The sequence below is a fragment of the Salvia splendens genome, chromosome 14 (assembly GCF_004379255.2).
Source record: "Salvia splendens isolate huo1 chromosome 14, SspV2, whole genome shotgun sequence".
Classification (NCBI taxonomy): domain Eukaryota; kingdom Viridiplantae; phylum Streptophyta; class Magnoliopsida; order Lamiales; family Lamiaceae; genus Salvia; species Salvia splendens.
Window position 1 is genome coordinate 19,857,986 of NC_056045.1, and position 15,075 is coordinate 19,873,060.

The following is a 15,075-nucleotide window of genomic DNA, read 5'->3' on the forward strand; positions in this document are numbered from 1 at the left end:
TAGCTACTACTCCAATAGTAAACCTATGTCTGTGACTGCTACTAATAAGGTTGGAACCTTGAGTAATTGGAGTGGAGGTAATAAGGATGGTAATAAGTATGGAGGAGTTAGAGCTAGTGCAAACTTAACCCCTAAAGAAATGGATGAGAAGAGAGCAAGAAAAGAATGCTTTTGGTGCACTGAGAAGTTTACTTCAAATCATCAGTGCAGCAAAAGGAAATCGTATGTGGTGCAGCTGCTTGAAGTAGGAGAGGTAGAGGAGAAGGCAGAAGAGGAAAGTGATGAAGAAGAGACAGAGGAGAAGTCTGAGCTGCAACTCTCCTTACATGCTGTGTGGGGAAAAGATGGACCTCAAGTTATGAGGATTCGAGGAAAATGTCAAAAGAAAGTCTTAAGAATATTGATAGACACTGGAAGCACTCATAATTTTTTAAGTGCTAGGGTGGCACAAAAGCTTAATTGTCAGTTGCTTCCCGTTAATTCAAGAGCTGTGGAAGTAGCTAATGGGCAGATCCTACAGTGCAATCAGAAGTGTAGTAGATTGCAGTGGGAGATGCAGGGATCAAAATTCCAAGGGGAAGTTTATCTCATAACTCTAGAAATATATGATCTCATACTAGGTGGGGAATGGTTGTCCACTTTGGGTGAGATTAAGTGGAACTTTAATAATCTCAGCATGGTTTTTAATATCAATGGTGAGTAAGTGAAGCTTCAAGGGGAAAGATGGTTACCAAAATCTGATCAATTAAACTTTATACATATATTGAATCCTGATGATGAAGATGTGAATGAGAGGAAATGGAATCAGTGGATACCCTCAGTAGGAGTGGATGCAGGCTTCTGCTATGAGATTAGTGTGGAGGAAATTTGGCCGAATCTTAATTTGATTCTTAAGGAATTTGCTGATATATTTGAGGAACCTAGAACACTGCCTCCACAAAGAAAGCAGGATCACAAAATTATTTTGAAGGAAGGTGCTGATGCAGTTAATATGAGGCCTTATAAGTATGCTGCACACCAAAAAGATATCATTGAAACTATGATAGATGAGATGCTTAAAGCTGGAATCATCAGGCACAGTGAGAGCTCCTTTGCAAGTTCTATTGTGCTAGTAAAGAAGAAGGACTCATCTTGTAGAATGTGTGTTGACTACAGAGCCTTGAATGCCATAACCGTTAAGGATAAGTATCCTATTCCTGTGATTGAAGAGCTATTAGATGAGTTGGGAAGAGCAGTCTGGTTCTCTAAAATTGACTTGAGATCAGGGTATTGGCAAGTCAGAATGAACTCTGCAGATATTCACAAGACAACATTCAAAACTCACTCTGGACATTATGAGTTCTTGGTTATGCCATTTGGCTTGACAAATGCTCCAGCTACATTTCAAAATTTGATGAATACTATCTTCAGAGCTTACTTGAGGAAATTTATATTGGTTTTCTTTGATGACATTCTCATATATAGCTGCAATCAAGAGGCTCATGAGCAGCATTTGAGAATAGTTTTGGAACTGATGAGAGAGCATAGCTTGTTAGCTAAAAGAAGTAAGTGTACTTTTGGGGGTAAAAAGGTGGAGTATCTGGGACATGTTATCACTGAGAATGGAGTTTCAACAGATGAGGGAAAAGTCGAAGCAGTTAAAAATTGGCCTCAACCAAAATCTGTTAAACAAGTGAAGAGTTTCTTGGGGTTAACTGGATATTACAGAAGATTTGTGCAACATTATGGAGTGATATCAATGCCCTTGATAGATGTAATCAAAGGAAATGTGTTCAGATGGACAGTGGAAGCACATGAAGCTTTTGAGAAGCTCAAAACTGCTATGATCACAGCTCCAGTTTTAGCCTTGCCAGATTTTTCCAAGGAATTTGTGGTAGAGACTGATGCATCTGGGGTAGGTATTGGAGCTGTGCTAATGCAAGATAAGCATCCATTGGCTTTTATAAGTAAATCCCTATCTCCTAAATATCAGAAATTATCAGTTTATGAGAAAGAATTATTGGCTATTCTAATGGCAATTAAGAAATGGTACCATTACTTACAGAGCAAGAGGTTCATTATATGGACTGATCATCAGAGTCTCAAATATTTGATAGATCAGAAGTTGACTACTCCTACTCAACAAGCTTGGATGACTAAGCTCATGCAATTCGATTATGAAATCAGGTATAGAAAAGGGAGTGAAAATTCAGTAGCTGATGCCCTATCTAGAGTGCCTGAAGTGTTGACTTGTGCTCTGACTTCGTTTGTAATTCCCTTGGAGTTAATTGCAAAAATCAAAGACTCTTGGAAGCAAGATCCTCTGATACAGAAGGTGATAACTTGAAAACAAGAAAATGCAGATCTTCATCCTAAGTTCAGCTGGAATAATGAAGAATTGAGAAGGAAAGGGAAGTTAGTAGTGGGAAATGATGTGGTTTTAAAAGCTCAGGTACTATCTCTCTTTCATGGCTCTGCTCTAGCTGGTCATTCTGGAGTTTTGGGTACCTTTAAGAGAATATCTTCTTTGATATATTGGCCCAAGTTAAGGAAGGATGTTAAGGAGTTTGTAAGAGTATGTGTTACTTGTCAGAGATACAAACCGAGCAATACTTCTCCAGCTGGATTATTGCAACCCCTTCCAATTCCTGCTGCTATTTTTACAGATATCTCCATGGATTTTATTGAAGCTTTGCCTATCTCCCAAGGGTTTGACACTATATTTGTGGTTGTAGACAGGCTGAGTAAATATGCGCATTTCATGGCTTTATCTCATCCTTTTACAGCAAAGAAAGTAGCTGAGGTATTCTTGGATACAATTTTTAAACTTCATGGGATGCCTACGAAGATTGTAAGTGATAGAGGATCTATTTTTGTGGGAAATTTCTGGAAGGAACTGATGAGTCTGTTAGGAGTGGAACTACTATACTCCACAACATATCATCCGGAAACAGATGGTCAGACTGAGATTGTGAATAGAAGCCTACAATGCTATCTAAGGTGTGCTATGGGTGAAAAACCGCATACTTGGTTTCAGTGGCTAGGTTTGGCCGAATATTGGTATAATACTACGTATCATTCGAGTATCCAAATGACACCTTTCGAAGCCTTGTATGGTTTTGAACCTCCTATACATGTTCCATACCTGCCCGGTGACTCAAGTGTTGAGGCAGTAGATATATCTTTAAGAGATAGAGAGGAGATGGTAGCTATACTCAAGAGAAATGTGCAGAAAGCGGCGAATAGGATGAAAAGGCAGGCAGATCAGCACCGTAGTGATAGAGAATTTGCGATTGGAGAATGGGTTTGGTTAAGGCTGAGGGAGTATAGACAAAAATCAGTAAGAGGGAAGCATCACAAATTCGAGCCGAAATATTTTGGACCTTATCAAATTCTGGACAAGATTGGTGCTGTTGCTTACAAGTTAAATCTGCCTTCTTCAGCTACAATTCACAACGTGTTTCATGTCTCTCTGTTGAAACCGGCGTCTCCACCAACCGAGCATATCGTGGATATTCCAGACATATCTCACATCAACGACGCCATTCCTCAAGCTATTTTAGACAGAAAAATGGTGAAAAAACATAATCATGCGGCGACAAAATGGTTGATTCATTGGGAAGGAAGATCGCCGGCTGATGCCTCTTGGGAGTTCGCTGATATGATCACGGCAAGATTTCCATGGTTCCTTGCGGACAAGGAACCCTAAGAGGGGGAATTTGTTGCATGCATAACTATAGCCATATGATCACATGCATGCAACAATATCACAGTGCGCATGCATGGTAAGGAGTCAGTTGAGAAGGTGATGACGTGGAGTTAGTTAAGAAGTTGCCAGCCAATGAGTTAGGACTATGACGTGTTACGACCAATAGGAGTGAAGCACGTGGATGTTAGTTACTTCTTTGAGGAGATTGAGCTAAGAAAACAGAGTATAAATAGTGTTGTTGCTCTTTCTTTTTCTTTGTCGATAAGATTGTTGTGTAATCGTGAGCTTAGGTCGTGGACCGAGAGTTCCCTTTGTTCTTACTTCTATCGCGTAATTCTCATTGTTCATTCAATAAAAACGTTCCTCTTTGATCATTCAAGCGTTGAAATCGCGTAATATCGCTGAGCTCGAGTGCCTGCGAGCTAAGATAGGGAAGTTGCGGGGAAAGGTCGTAACAACAAGAGAGGTTGGGTTTTTGATGGCTATGAACTTCTTCTTCACAACCGGGAAGTATAATGGAAGCTCCATTACTATTTTGGGAAGGAATGCTGCGTTTGATCATGTGAGAGAAATGCCCGTAATTGGCGGTTCCGGGCTTTTTCGGTGGGCTCGTGGCTATGTGCAGGCCCAAACCCATGATCTTGATCTTAATAGTGGGAATGCTTCGGTTGAGTACAGTATTTATGTGATGCATTATTGATTTAAGTTTTTTTTTTTACCATATTTTGGTATTTTGATTTTGAATTTTTTTTTAATTTTACGTTGTAGTAGGGGGGTGTGCTATGATTAAATTATGTGGAATTTGAAATGTTAGTATCTGGAAAATTTGTTTTTTATTGTTAGGTGTGATATGTTTGGGGTATGTTATGATTAAATTATGTGGAATTTAAAATGTTTAGTACCTTGAGAATTATGTAAATTACTCACTTCATCCGTGAAATGTTGTCCACATTTCACTAGATACGGGTTTTAAGAAATGTGAAGAAAAGTAAGTGGAAAAAGTTTGTGAAATGTTGGTTCCATATTTATATATTAGTTTTATTTATAATAGAATGTGAGTGTAATGAGTTAGTGGAAAGTGAGCTCCATTTACCAAAAATGAAAAAAAAATTGAAAACAAAGTGGAAACAAAACGCGGACCGACCAAAATGGTAAAAGTGGACAACATTTCACAGACGAGGGAGTGTATAATGCAATTAACAAAATTATTAGTACAATAATCAAAATTGTCATTAAGAACAAATTCCTGTTCGGGCTCGTCGTCGTCAATCCCGTCGGGTCGTCGGATTGGTCAATGTACGAAATCAGTGACTCACCGACTTTGTTATGCAATTCAGGACACTTCAGGCAAGTCACTAGGTTCCCGTATATGGTGTGAACTCGACGACTGACCGACTCTATTCAAAATTTTCCTCATTTTCAACTTTAGATGCTCCCTTTCACCTTTTATACCATTTTCTACACATTTTTCACAAAATTATCAAAAATCGGGGTTCCAAATTCAACGATGGCAACTAAACACGAGGGTTGCGCTAGTTGCGGGCCGTACTCAGTAATAGACAAAATATGAAATATGATCTAAGTAATGTAAGACTACCCTCTAAAATCATGCATAATCCAAGCATATCATAATCTTAAATTTGTTTCTTTTTCAATCTCTCGTAAAATGCTCCTCCTTAGAGCACCCCATCCGTGCTCTTGCAAACGAGCATGGATGTGGGCCCGGATCCACTTTTACTCCTTGCTCTTAGGCAAGAGCACAACACTCACATCCGTGCTCTTCCGCAAGGATAAGCTCAAGGGTCCCACCATTCTATTATTCAATTTAAATAAAAACATTTCCACAAAATTAAAATGCATTAAAAATATCCGGAATACTATTACAAATTACAAAAAAATTAAAAATTACATAATTAAAATCCTAAAAATTTAAAAGTACATAATTAAAATCCTAAAAATTAAAAATTACATAGATAAATTCATAAAATTAAAAAAACCCACTACTCGTGGCCGAATTTCACCCAAATGTGTTTGATTAGGTCTTCTTGTAGCCTAATGTGGGCTCGGGTATCGCGCATTGTGTTCCTTGTTTCGATCCTCTCACCCACCGTCGTATGCACACCTCGGCGTGGGGGAGACCTCGCGGTTGAGCTTCCGGCTTCATCCTCATCGTAAAAGCTAGCTACCATCGGTCCTTCGTCAGCTATAATCATGTTGTGCAAGATAATACACATGATGTCGGCGATATTTTTCACGTACCACAACCGAGACAGTGCCTTCACAATGTTGAATCGGGCTTGAAGGACCCCAAAAGCTCTTTCGACGTCTTTCGGAGCGGACTCTTGACGCTGCGCAAAAAACTCTTGCGGGTTGCTGAGCGTCTTCACGAAAGTCGACCACCTTGGGTTGATACCATCGGCGAGATAGTAACCCATGTGGTATGCATTTTCGTTGACGGTGAAGTCGATCGCCGGTGCTACATCATTCAAAACATCATTGAAGAGTGGTGAAGAATTGTCCAAGCAGTAGGACAATTCTTCCACCTTCAATGCATGCAGTCAATGCTGCCATGCATACCGGGAAAACCATGGACTGTTTCGTGAAGACAAAGCAACCGTTGGCAATCATCGGTGGTGGGTGCCCGAAGAAATTCCTCACCGAAAGCTGAACGAACGCCGTCGCAAAAATTTTTAAGGCAAAAGGATTCCAGTTGACTCACCGACATGCAAATACTCGTCGAAGTGGTCAGCCGTTTTCCCAGTAGCAAGTTGTCGGATGGCACACGTACACTTCTGCAACGCCGAGAGACTTTTCTGGCCGGTTGCGTCTGTACTTGCTTGAAAGTATTCAACACGGGCGGATAATGTGTTGACAATACGCATAAACAAGCGTTTTAACATGCGAAAACGGTGCCGAAAGTAATCTTCCGGAAACCGCGGCTGGTCGGAAAAATAGTCGGCAACGAGCCTTTCATTGGCTCCCTCCCGATCACGATGGATGTAGCGGCGAGTTGATCTAGTTGGTCGAGGAGGAGGGGCGGGAGTATTCGCGGTGACATAGGCTTCATAGGCGGCACGATATTGTTCATAGTATTCTTGTTCTTCGCGCTCCGCTTCCGCAATGAGATTGGTGAAATCCATTTGAGAGATTTTGAGTGACAGAGGAAGATGTAGATAAATTGTATGGAAAAATTTGAATGAGAGATGAATGAGAGATGATTTGATGTGAAAAATGGATGATAAATGTGTGTATTTATTGATGATTTTGGGAATAAAAAAAATAAAAAAATAAAAAAATTCCAGGAAAACGGTAAAAAAACGGACATATTTTTGGGAATCTGATTTTTTTTTAATTTTTGATATTATTTTTATTTAAAAAAATGAATTTCCAAAGGAAAATGTCGTTGGCCAATCAGAACGCGCCACGTCAGTTGCTCGCTGGCACGGACGTGCTCGATGCATCGAGCAGCGCCGCGCCAGCTGCAAGAGCGCAGCGGCGAGCAGGCTGTGCCGCGCCGCTGGCACGGACGGACGCGTGCCTACTCACCGCTGCGGATGCTCTTAAATTCTTAAAATTCATTCTTATATAAATTTGCCCCCTCACTATAAATTCCTAGTGCGACGGCGGATAATTTTCCGGGATAGGCTAACAAGAAAAATCAAATAGTCATAAACTCAACCCATTAAAAAAAAATCAATTTCTTCTATTATGTGCTTTGGTTATTGTTCCTTGCTTCCATTCAGCGTTGTCATATGCACTTGATTTCTTATGTTTGTTGCGTTTTTTATATCTAAAGGATGTAATTACTTCTATTTCTATTGAATTCTTGTGTTTACGCAAACTGCGCATAGATTTAATATTTACTACTAATATTTAAAATTTTGAGTACCACATACTCCTAATAAATTTAAAAAATCAATAAACACAAATGATATTTTACGCATGGGGGCAAAAGATCCCTGTACTCTTCACGAAATCTTTTTTTCATAGTGTAGATGAAGGTTGTCATAACTTTCGGGGAATATTATATTATAAAATATTATTACTATACCATAATACTCTATATTATTTTGTTGTATTAGCGTTAAAGAAAAGATAGGTTTAGGCTTGCACGTTGGGGGAGATTGCAGTGATTACCCCCTCCTTCGTAAATTTCTCATGATCTCATCATCACTATGTTTTGATTAGGGCCGGAAAAAATACTGAAATATCGAAATATTAGCCTTATCGTACTGAAAAAATACCAAAAATATCTAATTTTTGATATACCGTGGTTTTTGGTACGGTATAATACCTTACCGAAAGATTACGATAAAGTAACAGTATAATTTTTCAAATACCGCGTTATATCGTAGTATACCGAATATTCGGTATACAGTGGGTGAGTTCCCTTATCTCCAAGAAATTGAAAAAGTAACCGTATTGACAAGGTGATCACTTCCATTTTCTCCAAATAAGAATATCACATAACCTTCCTCAATTAGTTTTATTGTTTTGCAATTTAATTATTTTTAGCAACGAACAATATCAACATTTATAAAAAAAAATTTAAAATATAACAAAATACTAACGCTCTGTTTAGTAGTAATGTTTCATTATAATAATAACAATAATAATATTTATTCTAGTTCTATTTGATGTTTGGTATGCGAGTAAAATAGCGTATATTTGTTTTCTTGCCCACTTTGTTATTCATGTTTTGATGTGTTAAACTAATCCACCAAATTAGATGGGTTAATTTATCACATTGAAAATCCAATCACGATATAACTAACTTAAATTATCTTATTGCACTCGAATTTTTCACCTTTCCTATTTGATTGAAATTTTTACTAAATTGCATTTTGGTAAGATTACAATTTAAACTTAAATATAAACTATAAACTAATCTATTAAACGTAAGAATCCAAATATACTTGCTATATTTATCTCATATTCCAAACACTCATTCATACTTATTAATATATTCACACAAAACAAATTTTTTTTATCTCATTTATTAACTAGAAGGATCTCGAATATCGTTAAAATTTTTAAAGAGCATAAATAACTGTCAATCTCTACTTTTCAAGCATTCTCATATCAAATTCAAAAATTAAAGACAGAGAAAGACTTTGACTACATAGATTTCCAAAATGTGGTCCCTTGGATATAGGGTGTAATCATAACTTTGTAATTAAAATATCATGAGGTACAAAGACATTAATAAAATCATTTGTGTTCATTATGCAAACTCTTCATGTCGTATATTTTACGGAAACAAAATTTATCAAATACTATATCTCTTCCAAAAAAGAGCTAAGAATATTAAAATTAAAAAACCCCACATAACCACATTACTCTCAAAATCTATTTAACCATAAACCTAGCTCCAATAATTTCATCAAATTACAATTCTTCTTTCTCTCTCCATCACCATCCTCCTACGATTGGTGCAATGTCACATCTGTTGGAATCGGTTTTGGTCAATGGACTTTGATCAATAACAAATGTGACGAGACATTTAATTTTGCAATAGCGACGATCTACTTTCGGAGTAGATGAGCTTGATATATTCATTTTCTCAAAATCGATTCCCGGTGAGTGAGAAATTATGAATTAAAGTTTGTCACAATTGTGAGCTATAAAGGAGCTATGAGATAAAACCAAGGGATTAATTAAAAGATTTAATTATCCCACATTGATGGAGAGAACATTATTAAACATGTATTTAATAAGATGAATTATTGCTTGTGGACTAAGATGGGCAATAGAGCCCACGCGTGCACGCTGCCTCTTCACGAGCCGCGAGCCGTGCTCAGTGCACCGTGTCCCATGACCCATGCCCGGTGCCCCATCTGCCAGGTGCCTTGTATCAAACGTTCCACGATAGACCCCGACGCAAAGCGGGTGCCAAAAGGCCCACGATGGACCCCAACGTATATGTTATGAAAAAGAGCAAAGATCGACAATAGCAACAATCAAGCAATAAGAAAAGAACACAAAGGATTTTACGTGGTTCGATCGTAAGATCTACATCCACGGCCAAAGGAAAAATGATTCACTAAGTATGAGATGAGGAATAGAATTTTACAATCTCTCAAGAACTCACTCCAAGAACTTCAAACACCTCTAATCTAATTCTATAAGACTTTTTCCAAAAGCCACCGATCTATAATATAAAGATCTCAAGTATTCGTCTAGAATTTCAAAAAAATTGCATTTTCGACTGACAGATAATCCGACGTTAATAGCAGGTCTAATTCCGCGATAAAAGAGCTCTGTTTCCAAACAGATTTGTCCTTACTTAAATACGTTCGTATCGCCGGAAAAGCCAAAGGGTCCAAGAACTAATCAAGTGATGAACATGGAGAATCTTTTCTTGAATGTTGAGGTGACTGATTGAGCTCATTTGATGCAGCTCTTCACGATTTTATATCACTCCCTTCAAGCTTCAACAGCTTCTGATCTCGGTTGGCGAAGTTAGTTAAAACCGCTGCCAACAAACTAGCCGTTGCCTTTAAATTGAGCTACCGAATATTCTCGGCCCTTTGATCTCTCCCATTGCATCCAACGGTCTGTGATGATTCTGAGATTAATTCTAACAAACTCCACCTTAATCTCATAATCAATAACGAATCAAAATCCTCTGACAAAACCTCAACCTCATCACTCCACAAGTCCTACCAGCCCCATGCAGTATTTAAACTTCATGGCTGGCAGCGGCTTAGTTAACATATCAGCCGCATTATGCTCAGTAGATATCTTCACCACCTTGACTTCACCCCTCTGAATTTCATCCCTTATGAAGTGCATCCGCACATCTATGTGCTTACTTCTTTCGTGAAACACTTGGTGCTTGGCAAGGCATAATGCGCTGCTGCTATCACAGTTTATCTCCACTGTGTCTTGCTTCTCTCCAAAATCTTCTAGGATTCCCTTTAGCCATATTGCTTCTTTCACAGCCTCTGTCATTGCAATGTACTCGGCTTCCGTGGTAGATAGAGCAACCACATGTTGTAATCCAGATTTCCAGCTTATAGCAGTGCCATATAGGTTGAACACATATCCAGTTTGAGATCTCCTATTATCTCTATTTGAGGCATAATCAGAATCGCAAAACCCCACCAGTGCTCCACCTTGATCCTTAGCATCTGCCTTGTATAGCAGGCCATAATTTGAAGCACCTCTCAAGTATCTGAGCAACCATTCAATGCTATCCAATGCTCTCTCCCATGGTCTGAAATAAATCGGCTAGTAACACTTATAGCCTGAGCCAAATCTGGTCTTGTGCATAACATCGTGTACATTATGCTTCCTATGATGTTTGCATAAGGTATCATGCTCAGCTCTTTCCTCTGTGAGTCATCCTTTGGTTTCTGATCCATGCTCAACTTAAAGTGAACAGCCAATGGTGTAGAGACAGGTTTGAAGCCATCAGCCTGAAATTTCTTCAAAACTCTCTGGATATAATCTCTCTGGAACAACCTGAGCTCTCTCTTTGGCCTATCCCTCAGTATATCCATGCCAAGGATTCTCCTTGCATTCCCAAGATCCTTCATTTCAAACTTGGATTCTAGTTCAGCCTTGATTCTCTTAATCACTCTCAGATCTGCTCCTGCCACAAGCATATCATCAACATACAAAAGTAGAAAAGCAATTGGCACACCATTCATTTCTCTGATGTAAACACAACTATCATATTGTGATTTTCTGAATCCAATACTCATCATATGCTCATCAAACTTGAGATACCACTGCCTACTGCTTTGTTTCAATCCATATAAACTTATTTTGAGCAAGCACACTTTGTCTTCATTCCCAGCCTCCATGAACCCCTCAGGTTGATGCATATATATTGTTTCTTCAAGTTCACCATGCAAGAAGGCCGTTTTGACATCGAGTTGGTGTAATTCCCAATCATACTTTGCAACAAGAGCAAGCAATATCCTGATGGAACTGTGTTTAACAACCGGAGAGAACACATCATTATAATCAATTCCCTATTCTTGAGTGAATCCTCTAGCAACAAGCCGTGCCTTGAATCTGACACTCTCAACTTCACCAACTTCAATCTTCATCTTGAAGATCCATTTACAGCTAATAAGCTTTTGGGTCCCTGGATTCTTCACCAAAATCCAAGTATGGTTTTTGAGCAGTGACTGGATCTCTTCCCTCATGGCTGCAAGCCATTTCTCCTTCTCTTTACTGGACATAGCTTCAGCATAGGTGGATGGCTCTGAGCACTCCAATACCTCAGCAACACAGAGAGCAAAGAAGCTCATCTCATAATCACTGAACCTGGCTGGCTTTCTGATCTCTCTTCTGTTTCTGTCCCTGGCTATAATATGTGATCTCTGATCAACATCAATCTGATCATGTTGCTGGGGTTGCTGGGGACTTGAAGCTTCATGGGAACTTGAAGCTCCACCTCCATTCTGATCATCTGGATCATTGGGTGGTGGTTGGCCATACTGAACTTCCTGATCAATAGAGATTCCTTCACCCATCTGATCCTCAGTCTTTAAGAATGGCATGTGATGCTCATGGAAGACCACATCTCGGCTCACAATTATCTTCTTGTTCCCCTCTTCAGTGCACCACAGCCTGTACCCTTTCACTCCACGTTGGTACCCAACCATCACACATTTTTGAGCCCTTGCATCAAGCTTTCCCTGCTTGCAGTGGGCATATGCTCTACAACCGAACACCTTGAACTGATTGTACTCTCTATCTCCACCGTACCACCTGACATCTGGGATTTCATTCCCTATAGCCGATGATGGAGAACTGTTAATCAGCACCGCAGCAGTACACACTGCCCCCCCAGAACACCTTTGGCAAGCCGGATGACAGGAGCATACATCTGACTCTATCAAGGAGGGTCCGGTTCATTCTCTCAGCAACTCCGTTTTGTTGCGGGTTAGCCGGGACTGTCCTATGCCTTTGTATACCACTTGACTTGCAGAAAGACTCAAATTCCTCATATAAGAATTCCAGCCCGTTATCAGTCCTCAAGCATTTAAGAGTGGTGGATTTCTTCAGCCTCATCTCTGTGCACCATTCTCTGAATTTTTCAAACGCCTGTGACTTCTGCTTTAAGATGTATATCCAGACTTTTCTGCTATAATCATCTATTATTGACATGAAATATCTGCCTCCTCCCATAGAAGCAGGCTGAGCTGGACCCCATAGATCACAATGTGCATAATCAAGAGGTGATTTGGAGGTGTGCTTTCCACCCTTGTATGGTAGTTTCTTGCTTTTTCCCAGAGCACAGTGTTCACATTTCTTGAACCCCTGATCTTTACCAGCTGGAATAACCCCTTTCTTGATCAGTTCTCTCATCCCACTCTCTCCAAGATGGCCTAGCCTTTTGTGCCATAGGTCCATATCAGAGTTCTCTGCAAGATTTACTGAAGCAACAACAGTTTCTGCTACTAGATAGTATAAACTATTTCTTCTCTCAGCAATCAGCAAGATTTTCCCATTAAGTGAGACATTCATATAGCCTTTCTCAGAAGAAAATTTGAATCCACTAGATTCAAGCATGCCAAGTGAAATTAAATTCCTCTTAATCTCAGGAATGTACCTGACTTGAGTAAGCAGCTTTGTTGATCCATCATGAGCTCTCAATCTAATGTCTCCAATGCCTTTGATGTAGCACATCTGATCATTCCCCAACATTACAGACCCGGTTGCCTCAGATAGGTTCTCAAACCAAGCCTTGTTGGAACAAATATGGAAGCTGCATCCAGAGTCCATTATCCAAGAAACCTCTATCCCACCACTCACCACATTCATGATCTGGGGTGGATCAGTATCCTCTGCAAGATCAGCCTAGTTTTGGGCAGCCTTTTCTTCATTTTGTTTCCTCTTCCATGAGTGGCAATCCCTTTTGAGATGCCCGGGCTTCTTGCAATAATGACAACTCCTATTTTCTTTCACTGGGATATCAATCTGCTTCTGATAATGGGGTTCTGGTACTGAGTGAACTTCTTCTTCTTCCCTTTGAACCCCTTCACATTCAGAGCCTGATTCCCTACTTCTTGGCATGCATTGGACTTTCTTAGCTCTTTAGATTTGAGAGCACACTGCACCTCTTCCAGAGTAATGGTCTTCTCCCTGCCATACAACATAGCTTTATCATCTTGAGCGCCTTCAACCGCTGCCTTTCCAGCATCATCCTTGATGGCATCTCCAAGACCTTGCTGCACCAACAACGCGCGCATCTTAATGCGCCATAATCCGAAATCATTCTTGCCGGAGAATTTCTCAGTCTCAAATCTTGTAGTAGCCATTTCTTCAAGCGCCTGATGTGCAAGAAACACACCGCAAAATCAACCAATCTTTCCTCATTCGATTCCCACAGACGGCGCCACTTGTTATGAAAAAGAGCAAAGATCGACAATAGCAACAATCAAGCAATAAGAAAAGAACACAAAGGATTTTACGTGGTTCGATCGTAAGATCTACATCCACGGCCAAAGGCAAAATGATTCACTAAGTATGAGATGAGGAATAGAATTTTACAATCTCTCAAGAACTCACTCCAAGAACTTCAAACACCTCTAATCTAATTCTATAACCAAGAACTAATCAAGTGATGAACATGGAGAATCTTTTCTTGAATGTTGAGGTGACTGATTGAGCTCATTTAATGCAGCTCTTCATGATTTTATATCACTCCCTTCAAGCTTCAACAGCTTCTGATCTCGGTTGGTGAAGTTAGTTAAAACCGCTGCCAACAAACTAGCCGTTGCCTTTGAATTGAGCTGTCGAATATTCTCGGCCCTTTGATCTCTCCCATTGCATCCAACGGTCTGTGATGATTCTGAGATTAATTCTAACAGTATAGCGGGTCCCAAACGTTCCACGATGGACCCCGACGCATAGCGGGTGACAAAAGGTCCCCGATGGACCCCGACGGATCGTGTGCCAAAAGGTCCACGATGAATCTCGTCGTGTAGCGTGTCCAGATGCATCATGTCTCTCTAGCTCCCGTAACGGCTTGTAACCCCCGCCGGTTACAGTCAAGCCATCATGACACACATAATGGCCGTTGACTCCATCAATACCCAATGGGTGGACTTGGCCTATAAATAGGCAGTCACTCCATGCATTGCATACGACACACAACCACAAGCAAACTTAGCATATAATTTGCATAGCTCTCTCTCTCTGTGCATAGTCTTCCGTCAAAGCTCTGCCCTCGCCATCATCTAGTTCTCCGAAGCTTGTTCTGTTTGCGGTGCTGCAACCAACAAGACGAAGCCGTTCTATCTTTGGGGACGACACGCCAATCCGAGAGCACTACCGGGGCGTATCTCGTCTTGCGGAAAATTGACTCCTCGACTCGGCTTACATCTTTACGGTTTATTGTTTCGAATTCTTTTTTGTAATTTCAA